The 18,965-nt window shown below is 38.6% G+C and overlaps 1 long non-coding RNA gene across 1 annotated transcript in view; it reads right to left on the bottom strand.

The window, feature by feature from the left end:
• The window catches only part of LOC113458588 (uncharacterized), a 183,106-nt gene that overhangs the window by 33,698 nt on the left and 130,443 nt on the right, over positions 1-18,965 (bottom strand). The window contains exon 7 of the long non-coding RNA XR_012580112.1: positions 8,961-9,039. This is a non-coding gene — a long non-coding RNA (uncharacterized LOC113458588). The remainder of the gene's footprint in view (positions 1-8,960; positions 9,040-18,965) is intronic.

Genomic DNA, 18,965 nt, shown 5'->3' with positions numbered 1-18,965 from the left:
ACCACAGATTCCAAAAACTTAAACGTTCTGTCAGGATTGTTCTGTAGCCCAAGTTGCATCTACACCTGGTTTCACCTCTAGTGAGGATAAAAAATATACTTGTCTCTTGACTGACCTTACATTATTATAGGAGAAGGCAAAAAAATATCTCCTATTCTATGCACCATTTTAAATATTGTTCTACCCTTTTAAAATTCCACTCTGATGGACAGATCTTTCAGCTATTCAGGCATATGCTTGGGGGAAATAGCGAGTCCAATTTCAATGATGGTAAGAGCTCTATAAAAACCACCAGAGCAATTGTATTAGGCTCAAGCTGCTGCTTTCTCATAGTAATGATCTGGAAGCAAAATAAAACCAAATAAACCCAGACACAGACATTTCTTATAGTACAGTCTACTGTAGCTGTGTATTTCTATCCAGCAGATCAGCCACATATTTTATGAAGACAATTCTTGTAAGACCTTTTTTTGTTAAAAAAAAAAAAATCAGTAGGAGATAGTGCCAACAAAACACCATGTTCTTAATAATATAATTAATTAACAAGTAAATTTCTGCTTACAACTGAAGGACCTGTCTGATATTAAGGATTATTGTAAATCTACCTTGTGAAACCTTTTTCATGCTGATACTTCCAGTGAAGTCATTAGCACTAAACAGTCTGGCGATGTTCATCTACCATGTAAAAGTTTTTGAGCATTTAAGAATTTTTAAGGTTCTTTTTCAAAGAGCAGGAAGTTTCCAGGTATGGAAGCAGATGTGCCTCTTTAATATATAATGAGTGACATATCTCAGAGGCTTACAAGATGGTAATGTAATACACACATTTTTTAGACTGAAAATTTTGCAGATCAACTAGTTTTTCAGATGAATCACAAGTTCAGTTTCTCTTGCACTAGACAGCTACTATATACTGTATATACTATTGTTCTAAAGAAAAGAGCTAATATTGATATTTTTTGGTTTTAGTATGCATTGCCATACTTACACAATTTTGCTTATAAAATTAGTTTTTAAATTATATGTTATAGTCAGACACTACCACATTATCACTTTATTAGTATTCTAGGCATGGTATAAACCAAAATATTTACAGGCCATTTAAGCAACTTGAAATCCTAGTGAGATTGAACTATAGATGCAAAATTATGTTGTGTTTGTGTTTTTAAAATACTACTTGCTAAGAATCAAACAATTTTTCTTATATTAGGAAGTTCAACATCCACCAAAGGAAACGACAGAGAAAATCCAGCCTCTCTGATGAGGGCTGGGGTAAGACAAGTTGTCTTAGGAAAACTGAAACTTGCAGACAGGAAAAAAAATCTGTAATTATTTCAATAATATTTTAAACACACTTCACTTCCTTGAGACAAAATTATGGGCTTAGAGCAGGAAAAGCCTCCTCACTTAATCTTCAGGAATGGACAGTCCTATAATATAAAGCTTGATCTCATTTTAATTAGATATTTCTGAGATGTGGCCATTATACCAGGCTGATCAGGTTTGTTCCACACACCTGAGGTGCACTGCTGGCTGGGGTGGGATCTCCCTCAGAAAAGTGTTTTGGATGGCATGGGCCACAGTGAAATGAGTGAAATCCTTTCACTCCTTTCATTGTGGGATCCCATTTATCCCACAATCCCCTTATGCTCACCTGCACTTTCACTTTTATTCATAGTTTTAACAAACTCTGCTTCCACATCCCTTAAGGAATCCACTGATTGACAGTTGTTTTAATTTCCAGTGATGAAAATTCTCATTGATTCCCTTTGGAAAAGAAACCTGACCACCCACAGCCAGCTTCCCCGAACTCTGCCCAGCTGGTTTTTGGCTATCTGTAAGGTGAGAGACTCCAACCCCCCTGGGCAATCCGTGCCACTGCTGGGTCACATGCACAGCACACAAGTGTTCCTGTGCTCAAATGGCACCTTCTCTGTTTCAGTTTGTGCCCATTGCCTCTGCTCCTGTCACCAGGACCACTGACAAGTGCCTGCATCATTCTTGCTTGTACCCTTCAGATAGTTTTTCACTGATCGGTTAAATTAGGAATTAATAAGCAATTGGTGAGGCAAGATGTAAATTTTCAGGTCAGAAGTGTAATACAGAAAAACTGGGCAAAAGAACAGCTACTGGAAAAAATCAGTGGCCAGCTGAGGCAAAATTCAGAGATATACAGAAATCCCTGTATTCAGAAGGAAGGAGGAACCACAGAATCAGGAAGTAATTATTCACTGCAGCTGCTGGACATACACATAGGAATAAGATGCAACAAAAATTATTTGTCCTGTTCTGCTGCTGCTGCATTAATTATGTTGTTTCATTGCTGATGGGGGTGTGAAACAGGCATGATCAAATGCCCCAAATGGGCAGATTAGGAAATTAAAGGAACATTGCAAGTTTATAAGTAAAATATAACCTTGATTTTGGGTTCTATAAGTCAATTCCATGGATATGAAATTTGTGAGAACACGTTTTTGAATTATTTTAGGAAAAAGATATTGTAATGTCTTCTGGAGGGGCTGGTTTAATTGCAGCTGAGTATCTGATGCTGCATTAGGTTAAGGTCATTCCACTTGAACAAGAGTGACGAGCTGTCTGGATGAGATGAGGTGTCATAATGCTGAGATCACTAAAAACTGCTCAACAGCCAGTACAGAAGTGGGATGAGACTGTACACTAAAAGGCTATATTCTGTTTGCTTAACTGCCTTAAACCAGATGGAGAAGGCATAAATGTATGCATTATGTTTAGCTTTTTACTAGACTAAATCAGTTGCTAAACTATGATACATAATATGATTTTCCAGTAAAAATATACTATGGTTAACTACATAAAACTTTGAAATAAATCACTATGCTTTAGATTTATTCCATAAAAATGCTGGTTTCTGATTCTATCAGAAAAGAAGTTACATGGAGTCAGAGTACACAAAAACTTTGTGTAACATGGTGCATAACAGATCTCAGAGAAAGCTGACCTCAATGCAGCCTTAAGCATAGTTACAAAGGACACTTAAATGAGCATTTCTAGCAAAAATTACAAGCATCAGATTAAGGACAAAAATTGCCATGTGATAGTACCTAATTCTCCAAGCATGAACTGCCCAATAACATTTGTTCTGTAGTCACTTTCTGTGCACAAATAAGGTGAACTTTAGCTTTATAGTCAGCCCTGTTTTGATATTTAATACGGATTCAACACAACAATTTACACATAAACCTCAGAAGAGAAGTTAACTAGAACCAGATGTTGAGCAAGATGCCACATTTGGCAAAACCCACTTTAAACAACCACCTCACTGTAGTGGCTTGAGTCAGCTCAGTTTATGGCAAGCAGAAAGAAGCTTTTCTTAGCTGCTATAAACTGGTGCACACACTTCAGCACGTGAAACCAACACCCCCTTAAAAGGCACAGTGATTGGCTGTAGGATTTAGAGCTTTATAATTTGTATCCCGGGTGACCAACTCTGGATGATACAAAAGCAAAAGCCTGGACAATATTACCGCTTCACATGACAAGAATCGTGTTTTTGTTTTTCTTCAATCTGAATCTGAAAGATTATACCTTTGTTGTGTACATTCCAAATCAAAGTCTCTGATACTGCTACGGAAAAAAAATAAAATTTGAGAGATGCTGCCAGCTTCAAAGCTACACTGCAGCCTGAATTTTTATCTGCTATTACTACATGCAAACAAATTAGCTGAAAGAGACTTCAGGAGGAAAATATTTTTCCAGTTGCTTTTACTTTTTTTCTCTTGTTTCAACCAAGCACATGGGTATCTGAGAACAGGTTGTATCCAATGCTATTTTTATCTAATTTTTGTCTGGATGTGCTTTACACAATCCACCAGCTATTGTCTTTAGGGAGGAAAGCAGGAAAGATCAGAAGAAAGCCTGGAACCGAGAATGGCTATGGCAGGCTGTGGAATAGCTGTGCAGAACTGAAGGGCAGGCAGTTTGTCTGTTTGTCTGTTTGTCTGTTTGCTGTTTGCCTGATGCCCTCTGTGCACTCAGCTGGGGCTGATTCCATGAGAAGGGCAGTGCTGTCCCAGTGCTGTCCCTCAGCCTCCAGGTGTGCAGCCCCGGCACTGAGGGACAATCTCCCAGTGCTCGTGGAGGCTGATCCCACACCGTGCCAGAGGTGTCTGCTGGCCTCTCACATCACCCACAGCATTTCTGCTGCTCCCCTGGACCCCTTCTGTCACAGACTTGCAAACCTCAACCATGGAAACCAGCTCCTAACCCGAAATATGGTGATGAGTTTGTTCTGCAGAGTTCCATGAGGCTGCAAAACCTGAGAGTGAACTTATTCTACTTGAATCACATCCTTTATGGCTCTTTCTTCCTCAGCTTTTTCTCTGTGGTCTGCATGGCCAGCTGCTGCTCATCCATCAAGTGGCAAAACCACAGTACCTCCAACTGTCTGAGGAAACACAATTTCTCCAGGGTGTTGCAGGATAGATATGTTACAGGCATTTTCATACTACAGAGCTTCAGGACTTATGAGAACATAAAAGGCAGTGCATGTTTTGCTTTCTCTCCAAAAAGATGGACTCACAGTTTCTCATAATTAGATATTTCCAAGCCAAATTGTCACGACCATGCTGCATAAATGTTCAAATTCACAGTCTTTAAGGATTTTCCAAAGAAACCAAATGAAATACATAAAAATGCTTAAAGTGACCACTTCAAGACATGGTGAGGCCACCACTTCCCATAATGAACTGCTTACAGGTCAAATTAAAACACATTTTGCTTGTTTTTGACTTTTTAGGCATATGATTAAGATTATTATTTTAAGTGATTTGTGATCCCAATTATATATTACCCTTTCAAACATTGTGTTTTCTAGATAGGCCAGAAAAGGCAATTGATCCCTGTTTACATCACTGGTAAAAGAGCACAGGACCAAAAAGTAATATCTGGAGGATTTTGTTAGAAAATGTCCTACTCATCAATGAATTCACACTGACTGTTCTAAGATTTCTCAGTTAGCCAATACTTTTAGTCTCTCAAACACAGACCTTGCCAGTGCCAGGCACAGCAGATGTTTTTTAAGTCAAATGTCCAGGTACTAAGTCAATTAACTCAGAAGAATACAGGGCTACAATAAGAACTCAATTACATTTTCTAGCTGGATTTAAAATGTTTCCAGAAAATATAACAAGACTTTTGGGTCAGGCAGACACAGAAATAAATGCACTAACAGTTCTTGCTTATATCTGTAACCTTAAATTCTTTGCTGAATCTCCAATTAACCACTTAACAATTCCACATAGAATCAATCCACAGCTAATAAATCCCTCTTATTATATTCAAATATTGGAGGAACATTATTGATTTCTGACTCTGTAAAAATTTGCCTGAATTTGTTTAAGCCAGTTTGTAGTGCTTCTCAGACATTTTGCTAAATATTTGGTGGAAGTACAAACACAATGTTCCAAAGCTCCTTAAATGTTTGTTTACAGCCTATTATTTTTCAAAGACAAACTTTTTATTCCACTGAGATGGTGCTTTTATTCTATTTTGTTTTCAGAAATAGTAGAGATTTTTTTCCCACTGGCAGTGTGAAGTTTGAAATATCCATGACATTGTGGCTATTCATAACAGCTTCTTCTTTTCCTACATCTTATGAGTAAGTATTTATCGAAACATTCATATGACTCTTTCCTGAGATTTAAGCAATCAGTCTGGCAGCACAGTGAATTATTGAGCTGTTATTCCACAGGAGCTGACACCTGAAGCTTCACTCTGGGGCTCTTGGGTTGTTTTTACACTTCTGCAACACCTTCCTCACAAGGTGTGCCACTTTCAAAGAGAGATTTAGAGTGAAAGCCAGTATGGCAGATATTGGCTTAAAGGAAATTTGGGACATAGGGAAAAGCAGGTGCAAATAATTGAGAAAAAATTTGCATAGTGATTAAGAATGGAGAGCAGATCATGTAGCTTCCAGCTTTATTATTGACCCTAGGACTCTCTCCTTTGTTGCTTGGAGAAGAAAGAGGAAGAGACTGAAAAAAAAGACTTGTTGGACAATAAAGAAAATTTCTTTCTAATCTCTCTCATTCACAGCAGAGTATTATCAGGCAATATCCACACACACATCATGATCTATACCAAATTTTGAGATTTTTCATAATGAATGCAGTGTCTGAAGAAAATTCACAAATCTATAACCCTAAAACTCATGTGAAGTTTTAGACCAGTATAAACTGTTTACAGAATGCGCTTCCTACTTCAAATTAATTTACTTTGTATTTTGCTTTAATAATACTTGACACTCCAAATTTTGAGGATTACGAGCAGCAATGCCCTGAGAGTGACATGGGACGGCTACCTCTGTTCTTGCAGATTTCAGTATCACATACTTACCCGCATGTACAATTTTCAGAGTCATTTTAATCTGTAATCTAGGCACTGCTGAGTGGTTGATTAAGAAACTGTGTTTAACCCATCAGTTTTAAAGAATATCTCTAACAGGAAAAACTGCTTACGTATCAAACAGTGACAAACAGAAAAAGTAGCTTGGGTTCAGTAGGAAAAAAAACCTCTCTTTTATATTATTTTCTCTGTTTTCCAAAATCAGCATTCATCATCTACCATCTGTTCTTGCTTTCTGCGTGGATCTTCTTGATTTGATTGACGTTCTTCCCAATGGCAGAACTTTCAGTGCATGTTAAGTTACACAAGAGAACCAATTTAAGCATCTCTTGTGTATAAATTAGCTAGAGATTCTTAGAGATATACTCCTCATCTGATGGCATAATTGAGCCCAAAGCTCTATCATTGATCTTTCACAACTCGGCTGTCAAATATAAAAAAATTAAAAGAAAGGTAAGGGAGGGAAATCTTTTAATCAGAATTATAACTTTCTCAGCATCTCATAGAATTTCATTTCTTTTGCAGAGAAATTGAGAGAAATTCAAATGTAGCAGTAAAGCTCATGGTATATTTCTGACAGAAAAAATGGGCCTTTGAAGTCAATGCTAGGAAATTCTGTGTGTGGAAAGGTTGGTGTGTTACCCACAGTCATCAAATGTTATTAGTATTTTCATTTTCAATGTTTTTGTCTTGTAAACTTACATTTGTGACAAAACTGACTGTTAACTCCAAGTTGTTAGCTAAACAGTTAGGAGGACACTTCTAAGTGTGTCCTAGGCAAAAAACACATGACATTTCCCAATTTTGAAACAAGATTTGAGATATAACCATATTAACCCTTGACTGTATTGCAAGAAGGTCAGTCTGGAAAAATACCTGGAAAAAAACTGGTTATCATATTCCTTTCTCCCCCCATCCTGTCACATAATTCAATATTTTTGAATGCTTCACTGTGTCCATTGTAAATAGATTGCCATCCAAATGTTTCCATAATTTAAAATTTATGCTCTTGTCAGGAATTCTGACAATACTGTGATGTTTATAATATTTCAAATGTACTGAATCAGGGGATAATCCAGTAATAGGCCTGCTATAAAATCACTATGGCTTAAGTTTCTTCTGAATGTGCAGTACATTTGAAAATAATAATGAAAATTTGTATATATATGTCCACACATGCACATACACACACACCCATATATATATATTCATGTACGTATATATAATTTTTGTTGTCCACAGTGCAGAATCTTTACCCAAAGGATCAGCCAGAGAGCGAGCATATGACCCTTTTTTAGTAAGTTAAAATAATAAGTGATGAGACAATGGTGCTTTTGTTGCATAAATTGCCTCATCTTGAAAAGTAGTAATTTTCTGTGGGGCTTGAACCTATCATGGGGCTCAGAACTGTGTGACTACTCCTCTTTTCCTAAAACTTACCTCAAATTAACAATAAAATATACACATAGACAGGTAAAGATGCACATATGAGGGCATTGAAGTCTTACAAATGAAAGAAATTTGTCACTGCAAAATACAACAGAAAATGAGATGATAGAAAAATTCAGACAAAGGTGCAAGATACATTGTTTACACTCTTGACATTTACCAGCAAACTTCTAGCATTTAATTCTTCTTACCCCACACACCTATCCTCTAGGTCTGAATTTTCCCTACACTCTTTGTGTATAAGGTTGGATTCCAGAAGTGGGTGACTAAGAAGTTACACATAATATCCAGGGCATATCTTGAGGCATTAACTTTACAGATCACTGCAGAATTTGTATTTAATGAATTATGGTTTCATTGGCCTTATGCATGTCATATTTAAAGTACATCTAACATCTAGTTTTATCTTTGTTTCATCCTCTTTTATTACATCAGAAAAAAAAATATCTAGAGATCTCTATATTCTAGCTGTGGCTGGGACAGATGGAGAAAGCCACCTCTGAACTCTGCTGGCTGGGTGCATCTATGGCCACAGGAATCAATGCAGGACATGCCCTCTGTGTAGCAGATGAACTCTGCTGCATGGGATAGTGCGCAGCAGAATAAAATGGAAGGGAACTCCTACTCTCAGCAGCTTTGGGCATCCCTCTCTCCCCATTCCTCCTCAATAATTCTGCCCAAACTGCCTTTTATTGGTGAATTTATAATTTAATGTAGTTGTGCTTAGTTCCCCATGTAAAAGGAATTATCTTTTTCAGTCTTTCTGCAGGACAAAGCCTCGTTTTGCAAGTGTTATTAACTGATGTTTGTTTTTTATTGTGGTGACTCCAAAACCTCTGCACTAATTTTGAACTAAATTAATTTTAGTAGTAACAGATTTTTTCAGCCAGTGGTTGAATAATCTTGACACCAGAGAATGAATGTTTTTTTAATGTTCAGATTGATCACCTTGACACCCAACCACTTGTCAAAATATATAATAATATAATTCTTTGATATTGTTACTTGGTCTCATGTAAGGTGCCCCTATCCATGGCAGGAGGATTAGAACTGGATGTTCTGTTAAGGTCCCTTCCAACCCAAACCTTTCTAAGATCACTTTGTTTTTGCATGCCCCGTGTTCACCATACCTTTTATAGCAGTGCAGAATGGCTTCTTTCTGCAGATCTAGACTGGATTTTCATCTAGGCCCCTTCTAATTTCTATGGTCTGTAACAAGATAGATCTGATTTCACTTTAACAAATCAAACAGTTTAAGTTAAATGTTACTAAAAAAAGACGTGTGGAGACAGAGTACTCAGCACCAAGGCTGAGACCAGGCTTGGTCAGGGGATGGAATTTCGGAAAGTGATGCATTTCCAGAGGACAGCAAAACAACCTGAGTGCTGGCTACACGCTGTGCTAGCAGCCAAACCTCAAAATCCCCATTGACTCACACTGGTCTGAGAAGGGGCAGGTTTTTGTTAGCTATGGGCTAGTGATGGGAAATAAGGGTGTCTGTCCTCTTCAGAGGCAGTAAGCCCACATTCACTGATGTCCTGACAGCTGTCTGTCCTGCCTTGTCTTTTCCTCTCCCAGCCTGAACTCATGGCTGTCAAAGTGTCAGAATACTAATTTCTCAAGATACTTAACCTGGAACTGGCCCTGTACCTATCCTGGAGAGAATTTATATATGATCAGTAAATCTGCTGGCATGATTAGTTACAAGCAGGTAAGGTCCTCTTTCACAGAAGAATCTTTAGACAGAACTTCCCAGCTTCCCTTCAGTCTCTTTGTCAGTCATTTCTTAAATGAGTTCTTGTCTTTGCATCTCTCTGGCTTTGCCTCCCTCTCTCAGTCTGAGTTGAACAGTTATTCCCCTGGAAGGCAGCAGAAAAATCTTTAAGCTCCACTGGCATTCATAATATTAAGCTCAGCCAGCCTTACATTGTGCCCTTGTACAATTTTGGAAGCAACAACATTGTTCAGAAACCCTCATTTTCCATCATTCTTTAGAGCTGATAGCTGCATCCACTGAGGCCACTCTTGGACATATTTGGATGTGAGGAAAGATGGAGACAGCCTGTAGCAGATCCAGCCAGATATGGAATGAGACAGAAGAATGTGCTGCACCCATTTGAAGTATGAGTTGTATGAGTTTCCAAGAGGCCTGGTCAGAGCTCATCACAGTCCCTCCTAGAAAAAATTAGCTTTTGTACAGTCCTTTGCAGCAGAAAGTCGGGGCAAGCACACAAACAGGCAGCCAGCTTTCACCCTTTGATTTGCATGATGCTACTAGCCAATACATCTTTTTATCATAGCTGAGTCTCCAGGTAAATTGTGAGAAAGAAATTGAGTATCTGGAAGGATCCTGTTAATGGGAATACTCAGCTAGTATTCCCATGGATCTAAATACATCTCCCCAGTGAATCTAAATACATTTTATACCCTTCCTTAAAATCTTGATGCACTCTTGTTTCTGCTGAAGTTTCCTGTGTGACAATCTGCTGGAGTGAGAATCTAGTCTGTGTAATTTGGGCATTTGGGCACAGTTACATCTCAAGGACATCAGGGTACAGTATGGGACAAAGTTAGAAACAGAGTCACCTTGGCTCCTTCAACAGCAGGTGGGGAGAGAGGCATACAATGAAAACATTTGCTCCCCTATATCACCCTATATTGACTCATCCATTAAATCAGGTCAGGTGAATCCAGGAATAATTGGGTTAATTTTCAAAGCAGGTAGCTACCAACAGATAGGTATACCATAAAATATCTCTCTAGGTAGCTGATCATAAAGGATACAGGTCTCAGCACAGAATTGTGATCTATCATATGTTTTGGGACCGGAACTTTTGTTCCCCATATTCATACAGCACATTTTTATCAAGGACACAAATTTCTTTTGGTTTCAGCTTAACCCTTCTGTTTGAAAAAATATCTTCTTATTATGAAACGGATTTAGGAACTAAGGAAAACTGGTGAAGTGAACTGGATGGAGAGGTAAATCTGAAACTTGTATGCTTTCCTGGACTCACAGAACATGATTCTTCTTGATCTAGTTGAAAACCAAGTTCTGATCTTTTCTACAGAATAATTTTCTACTTTCATATTTGTCTTGAAAAAATGAAAATATTTTGTTGTACATCATTAGCTAAGAAAAAGAGCAAATATTTTTACTTCTTCCTACTATCTTTAACTGTTAATTATCAAAGAATTTCCACACTGTAATGTGATAAATAGAGGGAGTGTGCCTCAAGACTCTGGACAAGTGGTAGTCTGCTTTTGCCACTGATTCTGACAGATGTGTTTCCTTGGGAGGCAATTTTGCCTAGCTGTGCTCCACTGCTTCCATGTGTAACAAGGCTCAATTTCCTGAGATTATAACGAGGTGAATGAAGCAGAAGTCCTATGTCACAACACATTTGTATTTATCACTCTTTGGCAAAGAATTGTGCTTATTATGCAAATTCATTGTAAAAGGAGAGACATTTCCCTTGCAGGTTTGAGAAGTAATCTACATAACTCATTCCCTAAATGTTGTGTGCCCTCTTTTCTTGAAACAGAGGAAGACTAATGTTATGTGTTTATCTGATAATAAACAACATGCTGCTCCCAGCAACTACCAAGGACCTGCTCTTACAACAGCAGCATTATTGGGAATGACCTCACTCATTTACAATCCTGATCCTATTCTGACAACAAATCCCATCTGCATGTGTTTGTTTTCTAAAGAATGGTATTAGCCCAGAGTGAGGTGTTTAGATTGCAGCTCACCAATATTCACTGGTGTTATATTTACAGGACTGAAATTGTAGTACTTGATGACTCTATTGTTTGTTTGTTGGAGAGTGAGTTCATTACCATCAGGTTCTCAAATGTTTACAACTAGTTGCTACTAGAAACTATTTTGATTCTGTATTGGAAACCACAATCACACAGACAAACGTTAAGTCAGTGGCCCAGAGAGACCTAGACTTTCCATTTCTCCCTTGTAATCCCTCTGGTCACTCTGCTGCAGGCTGGGGGTGGGTGGGAGGTAGGACTGTTTACTGCTTTAGTCCTTGTTTTTGCCCTCACCATGTAAGGCAGGTTAAGAAGTACCAATCAGTTTCAGTAACAGTTTCTGGAGCTGTTGGATCTTTTTGTCATTTTAGCAGCTACCTTACAGGTGACAAAGTCTGTGTGGGAGCAAGACTGTCATCCATGTACTTCTTGCCTCTGGACAGCCTTCACCCCTGTCACTTACAGAGCTCCTGGGAATGCATGGAATCACTTGTTTATGTTGCTTCCTATAATTTATGTTGGAGGCACTAAAGCTGCCATAAATGTCTGTAAACCCGGTGGTCTGAAGCCATAAAGAAGATGAGCTTACTCTTAATACCCAACACTGAAGTAGGAGAAAGCGGCCCAGAATGCCTGGAGAGGTACAAAGCTTCCTGCCAAGCTGATGAATGCTCTGCCTGCATCTGATTTTGAAAAAGAGGGAATTACTGGATGGGCCAGGCCTCTGTTGCATGTCAGTTATGTAACAGTTTATAAATTTTCTGTTTAAAAATAAGCTATGAAATGTTACTGTTGAAGTGAATATAAGGTTGGCATTCATGTTTAAAAGTCTACAGGCAAACATGCCCAGGGTATGGGAGGCCCTGGGTGTGCTGGAAATGGGTTATGAGTGAAAAAATGACATTTGACTAGGAAGTGTTTCTGTTGCAGGCAGAGGGCTTACTAAGGACCTTTAATTCTATTCTGAAAAATATATGAAACTTTGGGGGGAGATGCATGGGAGATGTGTCCAGCTCTTCAGGGCCTGAATGAGAACACCAGCAGGCCAGAGCAGAGCAGATGCCATGCAGCCGCAGCACGGCTGTATCACTGAGTTTGTGTCTCTTCAGCTGAAATCACCCATGGAGCCCTATAAAATGATCCACAGAGAATCCTGTCAACCTAGACGCTGAGTTAGGGGAAGATAGCTGTTGGCTACCTTGGCTGTGGCTGTGGGGAGAGGACTGAGAAATTGGGGTAGATAATGGCAATCTTGCACGCTGTCATCTTGTTCTTTCCCGGAGCCACTATGTTATCGTGTTCTCCTGTTGTCCCCAGTAAACTCTGCTGTCCCCAACAAACTCTGTCTAAATCATTATTAAACATAGGGAAATGTCAATTGCTGAATTATTGGCGTAAGACAGTTATTCAAGTTTCTAACCATGTTCACAAGAGCCCTGTTGGGATGCTTGTAGAAACCCTTAAAAATTGAACACACAGTACAGCACAAAGTTTACACCATTTTTTCCATTGAGAATGACTCAATCCCTTTCTTTTATTTTTATTCAGGAGAGTGTGACAATACAGACATGAACCTCTCTCATGTTAAATGGTGTTTTTCTCCCTGACTTTCCAGACAAGTTTTGGGATGACAGAAAAATAAATAAAAAACCCAAGAGACAAAAACCAACCAACCAACCAAAAAACCACAAACAAAAAAACAACAGGAAAAAGGTGAAAAGAAAAAGGAGGTGTTATCTAGAAGGTAGAAATAGTGCAAGCTGATAGCTGTGTTTTGGACTGAAAACTATTTTGCCAATTAAAAGTGCCTTTTGATATTTCTAGTTAACATCATCACCACAATAGCCAAAGAAATTGCTATGCAACCACTTTATGGACTGTGTAAGCACCATGTGCACCCTCCCCTTGCTCATGCCAGTAAAGTCTGCTGTGTTGGCTCTGATGTCTCATGTGAACAACGCTGTTCTTGTTCTGCAAGGGGCTTGTTCTGCAAAATAATTATTCTACTGTCTTTTTGGGGAGGCAGCTGCTTCTTACCTTAATTTTTCTCTTCCCCCACACTGCGAGAGGTAAAATATATTTCCCTTCACTAATAGAGATTGCTTTTTGGAGTACATGGATATAGCAAAAAAAATAATTTGGTTTTCAGACAATATTTTGGGGAAAAAAACCTTCTTTCTAGAACTTTTGCAACTAGTAGGAAACCAGCTAGTAGGAAAACTATCATTGCCTTTAAGTTTTTGTATTGTAGGCAATCCTAACATGAATGAGTGCATATTCACAGTTCTCCATCCACACTGTGACCAGTATCAGTCATTTGATTTCCAAACTGAACTGTGTGTTTTATTTGAGCTTGCTATTGTTCCAGCTGGTGTTGAAACACAATTCTTTAAGCTAGAGGTTTCCATGGATAAAAATGTCAATTTGAAACCCAAAACAGATGTTAGATATTGGTCACACAAATCCCATTATGAAGCTTGAACAGGTCAGGGGAATTACATTTTGATATTGTAAGTGAAATAAATATCTTTTCTCTCATGTGCTATCTTTGATCTTCAAAATATGTGTATCAATAGGAAAAACCTCGTGGGTATACTGCTGAAAAATGTAGAGCTGGATTACTCTCTCTCATGGAAAAGCATGCTGGAGGAAAGAGACTTGTGCATCCAGATAGATTCCTGATATTTTCACACAGAGTGGAATTGCCATATTTTCGTGTGAAATGAGTTTGCACATTTCCCACCCTGGAACAAACCTTGTGATAGAACCACCTGGAGTGAGCTGAGTCCTGACGCTCCTCACTGTGTTTCTTACAACACTGGTTTAGCTGTAATCTGATTAACAGGGACACCAGAATTAGATAAAAATAGTGGAAGTTGAACTCAGTCTGCCTGTGTGAATGTTTGTTTTTTTTTCTTGTTTCTGATTTTTGACTACCTATTTGTTATTTTTTACGCTGATAATTGCTGGTCTTCTGTTTCTGTCTGACAGTTTGTTGCTTTGTCCTATTTGCTTGGATTTGACACATTTTTCCCATTTCTTTTTCAACTTTTATCTGTCTAATCTCCTTCGAGTCTCAGCTGAGTTCTCCTTTCCCATTGAGACACAGTATAAGCAAAGCATCTTGAACTTTAAAAGGCTCCGTTGCCTAAATATTTGTTTACTTCTGAATCCTCCCTCTCCTTCCGTGTGTGCCATTGGTTGACTCTGAGGATTGCTCATGCCAATGCCACGCTGACTCATTCCAGCACAAGAAGTGAAGGTCTGCTCAGGTTACGTGAGGTCAGTGCTGCCATTCCTGCTCCTGACCTCCACTGCCCATGCTGCTGCACGCTCTCAGGCAGACGTGCCATTCAAAACTTGCCCCACACTGGACATGGGCTCAGTTGGGATAGTGCACAGCAATTGGTGATTGTGAGAAAAAACATAATGGAATCACAGAATCACACAGAATCATCTAGGTTGGAAAAGTTCTCCAAGGTCATTGAGTCCAAGCTTTGACCAATCACCATCCAGACAACTTGACCAGAGCACTAAGTGCCACATCCAGTTGTTACCTGGACAGGCCCGGGGATGGCAACTCCATCACCTCCCTGGGCAGCCTGTTCCAATGCTTGACAACTTCACTTTTAGTGAATTCTCAAATTCTTCCTCATATCCAACATTAAGCTACCCTGATGCAGCTTGAGGCCATTTCCCCTCCCCCCTCACTTGTTTCTTGGGAGAAGAGACCAACCATCACCTGGCTACAACCTCCTTTCAGATCTTGTAGAGAGTGATAAAGTCTCACCTGAGCCTCCTTTTCTCCAGACTCATCAACCCCAACTCCCTCAGCTACTCCTCATCAGACTTGTTCTCCAGACCCTTCACCAGCTCTGTTCCCCTTCTCTGGACTTGCTCCAGTGCCTCAATTTCCTTCCTGAATTGAGGGGCCTGGAAGTGAACATATCACTTGAAGTGCAGCCTCACTGGTGCTGAGTGCAGGGAGCCAATAATTTCCCTGGTTCTGCTGGCCACACTATTTTTGAAAAAAAGCCAGAATGCCATTGGTCTTGTTGGCCACCTGGGCAAATGCTGATTCATGTTCACCCACTGTCAACCAGCACCCCCAGGTTCTTTTCCAGTGGGAAGCTTTCCAGCCACTCTTCCCCCAGTCTGTAGCTCTGCATGGGGTTATTGTGATTGAAGTGCAGAACCTCACACTTGGTCTTGTTGAACCTCATACAATCAGCCTTGGCTCACCAATCTACCCTGCTCAAATCCCTCTGCAGAGCCTCCAACCCTCCAGCAGATCAATGCCCAATTTAGTCCCATCTGTGAACTTACCAAGGGTGTGCTTAGTGGAAGAAGGTCAGCACACCTACAGGACACGTCCCCATGTCACAGCTGGAGGCTGTGAACCCCTTCCACCTGTTGGAGGGGAAAGAGTTGCATGTGCTTTCCTGAGGTAATATACAACACAGAAAAAAGTATTCATGTCTGTCCTTCCAGTTTTTTTAACTTTCTTTCAGTTAAGCCCTTTGAGGGAAATAATTTTGCTCTTATCATTCTTGGATTGTAGCTCTTGTAGAGCAAGACCTTCTCCTTGTGCTTGTGTAGGGCATGATGTGGTGGGATCCTGGTAGCCCTGGCTAGAACAGCATAGATCCTATATCAGTGCTCCTCCTCCTAACATCATCAAAAGATTGCCAGTTTTGGGGGCTATGTTGGAAGCTGTTGAAACTGATGCTTCAAGGCATCTGGGAGACATTGATGTGGAAAGAGAAGAATGTGTGCTGACTCGATAAGGTTTTCTAAGAAGGTTTTTCTGCCTCTTGATTCAGTGGCTGGAAGAATGCCCACTCCGGAAAGTAAGGATAAAACTGAAGCTTTTCCAAATGTTTTCTTGGTAGCTGGCACACACTTTAGAATGAGTTTTAAACTTAATTAAATTAACCAGTTAACCCTCTTCCTTAATTACGTGCTTTAGAGAGTTTAGAAGAAAAATTACCCAAAGCAGAATGTTAAAATGAACATCAGACAAAAACCTCCCCAAACAGGAAACCATGTGAGCACCCTGGTGTACACCTACTCACTCCCATTTCAGAACAACACAGAGACTATGTGCTGTCTGCTGCGAAAACACCGAGGACATTTTGTTCAGCTGCCTGGGATTTGAGCACAATGATACTTTCTAAAGCAGAACTATTCACCTGGGACATCTTTGCGCATAAGAGCTGGCATTCATTTTAGGCCACTGTAGTTACAGTTGCAAAACAGTTTCCACTATTACCTTCTGCTTTCCCGTGCTCACAGCTTTCCAAAGCAAAAGAAATTTGGACTGATTTTTGCTATGATGAATGCCTTCTGGACCAGAGTTTTTCTTAGGAAAGACAACAAAATTAGACAACTTAGTTTCACAAAGAAAAAAAAAAAGATATATATATATATCTATATATATATCAATAAATCATTAAAACTATGTGCAGTAAAAATCATAGGATGTCAGAAAAAATTAATTCCAATAATCACATTGGACATGCAACTTTTTCTATTCTGGTTATGAGTATCATCTTTCTATCAATCTTGAAACCTTTTTCTTTTCTCCTTGTGTCTCCAGAATGCTGTATTTTATTATACTTAAATGATGTATTTATTCTATTTATTGTACTCAGAAGTAATTTCTTTAATACTGAAGACTAATATCAGAAGAAGTTATTTGAATGAGTGTGTCACTAGCACTCAAGTCCTGATTAGATCAGTGTCTTTTATTGCTTACTATTCTTGTACTACATTGCTCTCCTCTGTAATTGCAAGGGGTTGACCTTGAATGGTGGTCAGACACCCACTCATCCACTCTCTTATTCCATCTGCAACAGGACAAGAGGAGAGAATAGGATGGAAAGCATGTGGGTCAAGGCAAGGACAGGAAGACCAGTTGGCAGTTATCATCATGGACAAAATTAAATCAACCTGGAGAAAATTAATTTAATTTGATCCAAAATAGGTTCGGATAGTCAGAAACAAAAGCAAAGTGAAACAATTTCCTCCCACCTCCCCATGTTTTCTCAAGTATTGCTTCTTCACTGTTGGCTTCTCTTAGTGGAGAAGAAGCTAAGTCACTTCTTGTCTCCTCTCTTCTTGTGTCTTGTCAGCTGTAGACAATGCAAGACAGAAGGCTTTTAATTCATGACTATCTATTCAGCATAATGCTCTCTAGCCTCACTAGGTTTTCCTTCAGCCATGTTTACCATAACAGAGATATCCTTTGTAGTCTTTTCTGCTGGATAATATGCTCTTCCTCATACATCTACGTTTATTTCAAACTGAGAAATGGAAAACAATTTAATCTTCCAGCTACAGATGACAGAAAATCAGATGCTGAGTTTTAGCTACAAAGAAGGCTGATACTGAAGCTAAGCATTTTGGATACGATATGTGAATAATATTTCATATTCTAATGCTTAAGATAGTTTAAGAACTTTCTTACTAGTATTTTCTAACTCTGCATTATTTTCAAATAAATTCATTTTGACTTTTCTTTAAAATTATTCATTAAAATGTTGCATATGGTTATCCTGAATTATTCTATTATTTATTTGAATTTTTCTCATTCATTGATATTTCTTAATTAGAAGGGCTATTTTATTCCCTTAATAGGTGTTTCAAGATGTAAAATTTATTTCTCATTTCAGCCAAAATTTTTCTTATTAACTATAGAATTTATTCTAATTTTGGTGTCTCAGTATCTGTTTTTTCTGACAATATGCTTAAAAAGCTTTGCAGTATACAAATCTTTATAGAAAGAAATATAAAGTTAGATGAGTAAATAAATGGAACTGTGATTGAGGATTTTCTCAGCTGTAGTTAAATACTGTGGCAATAAACATTGTGTAAAAAATCTAGTCATTATTCCCTTGAATAAACAGAAACACCTGCTCTTATAAACAAAGAAAATCAAGCTATTTTTAGTAGTTTCATTTATTTATGCTTTATTACTGGATGGTGCCACTTCCTAGAGTTTCAGTCTCACAATAATGTTCTATACTTTTTTAAATGGTTTCCATTTATTTTCAAGTTTCACATCAACTCTGTCCAGGAATGCTTTTTTGACGCTTCAGGTGTTCTTTCCAGAGGTATAACAAAGCCACAGAAGAGGAATTATTAAAGAAAAAAACCCAAACAAAACAAACAAATTAAAAAAAATATCCCACAACCTCCAAACCTCAACAGTTATTTGAGAGAATATTTATTTCTGAGTCGTATCCACTATAGGTACTATGCCAAAATTCAGCTCAAAGTTAAGGCGACATGCAAGTGAAGTTGTAATATGTAACATATTTAATGGGCCTTAGATTTTATTGTGAAAATAAACAGATTATTAAAACTTT

This window comes from Zonotrichia albicollis, chromosome 4 (genome assembly GCF_047830755.1).
Source record: "Zonotrichia albicollis isolate bZonAlb1 chromosome 4, bZonAlb1.hap1, whole genome shotgun sequence".
NCBI lineage: Eukaryota > Metazoa > Chordata > Aves > Passeriformes > Passerellidae > Zonotrichia > Zonotrichia albicollis.
The sequence above is the reverse complement of the archived record's forward strand: the minus strand, read 5'-3'. Positions and strand labels throughout refer to the sequence as shown.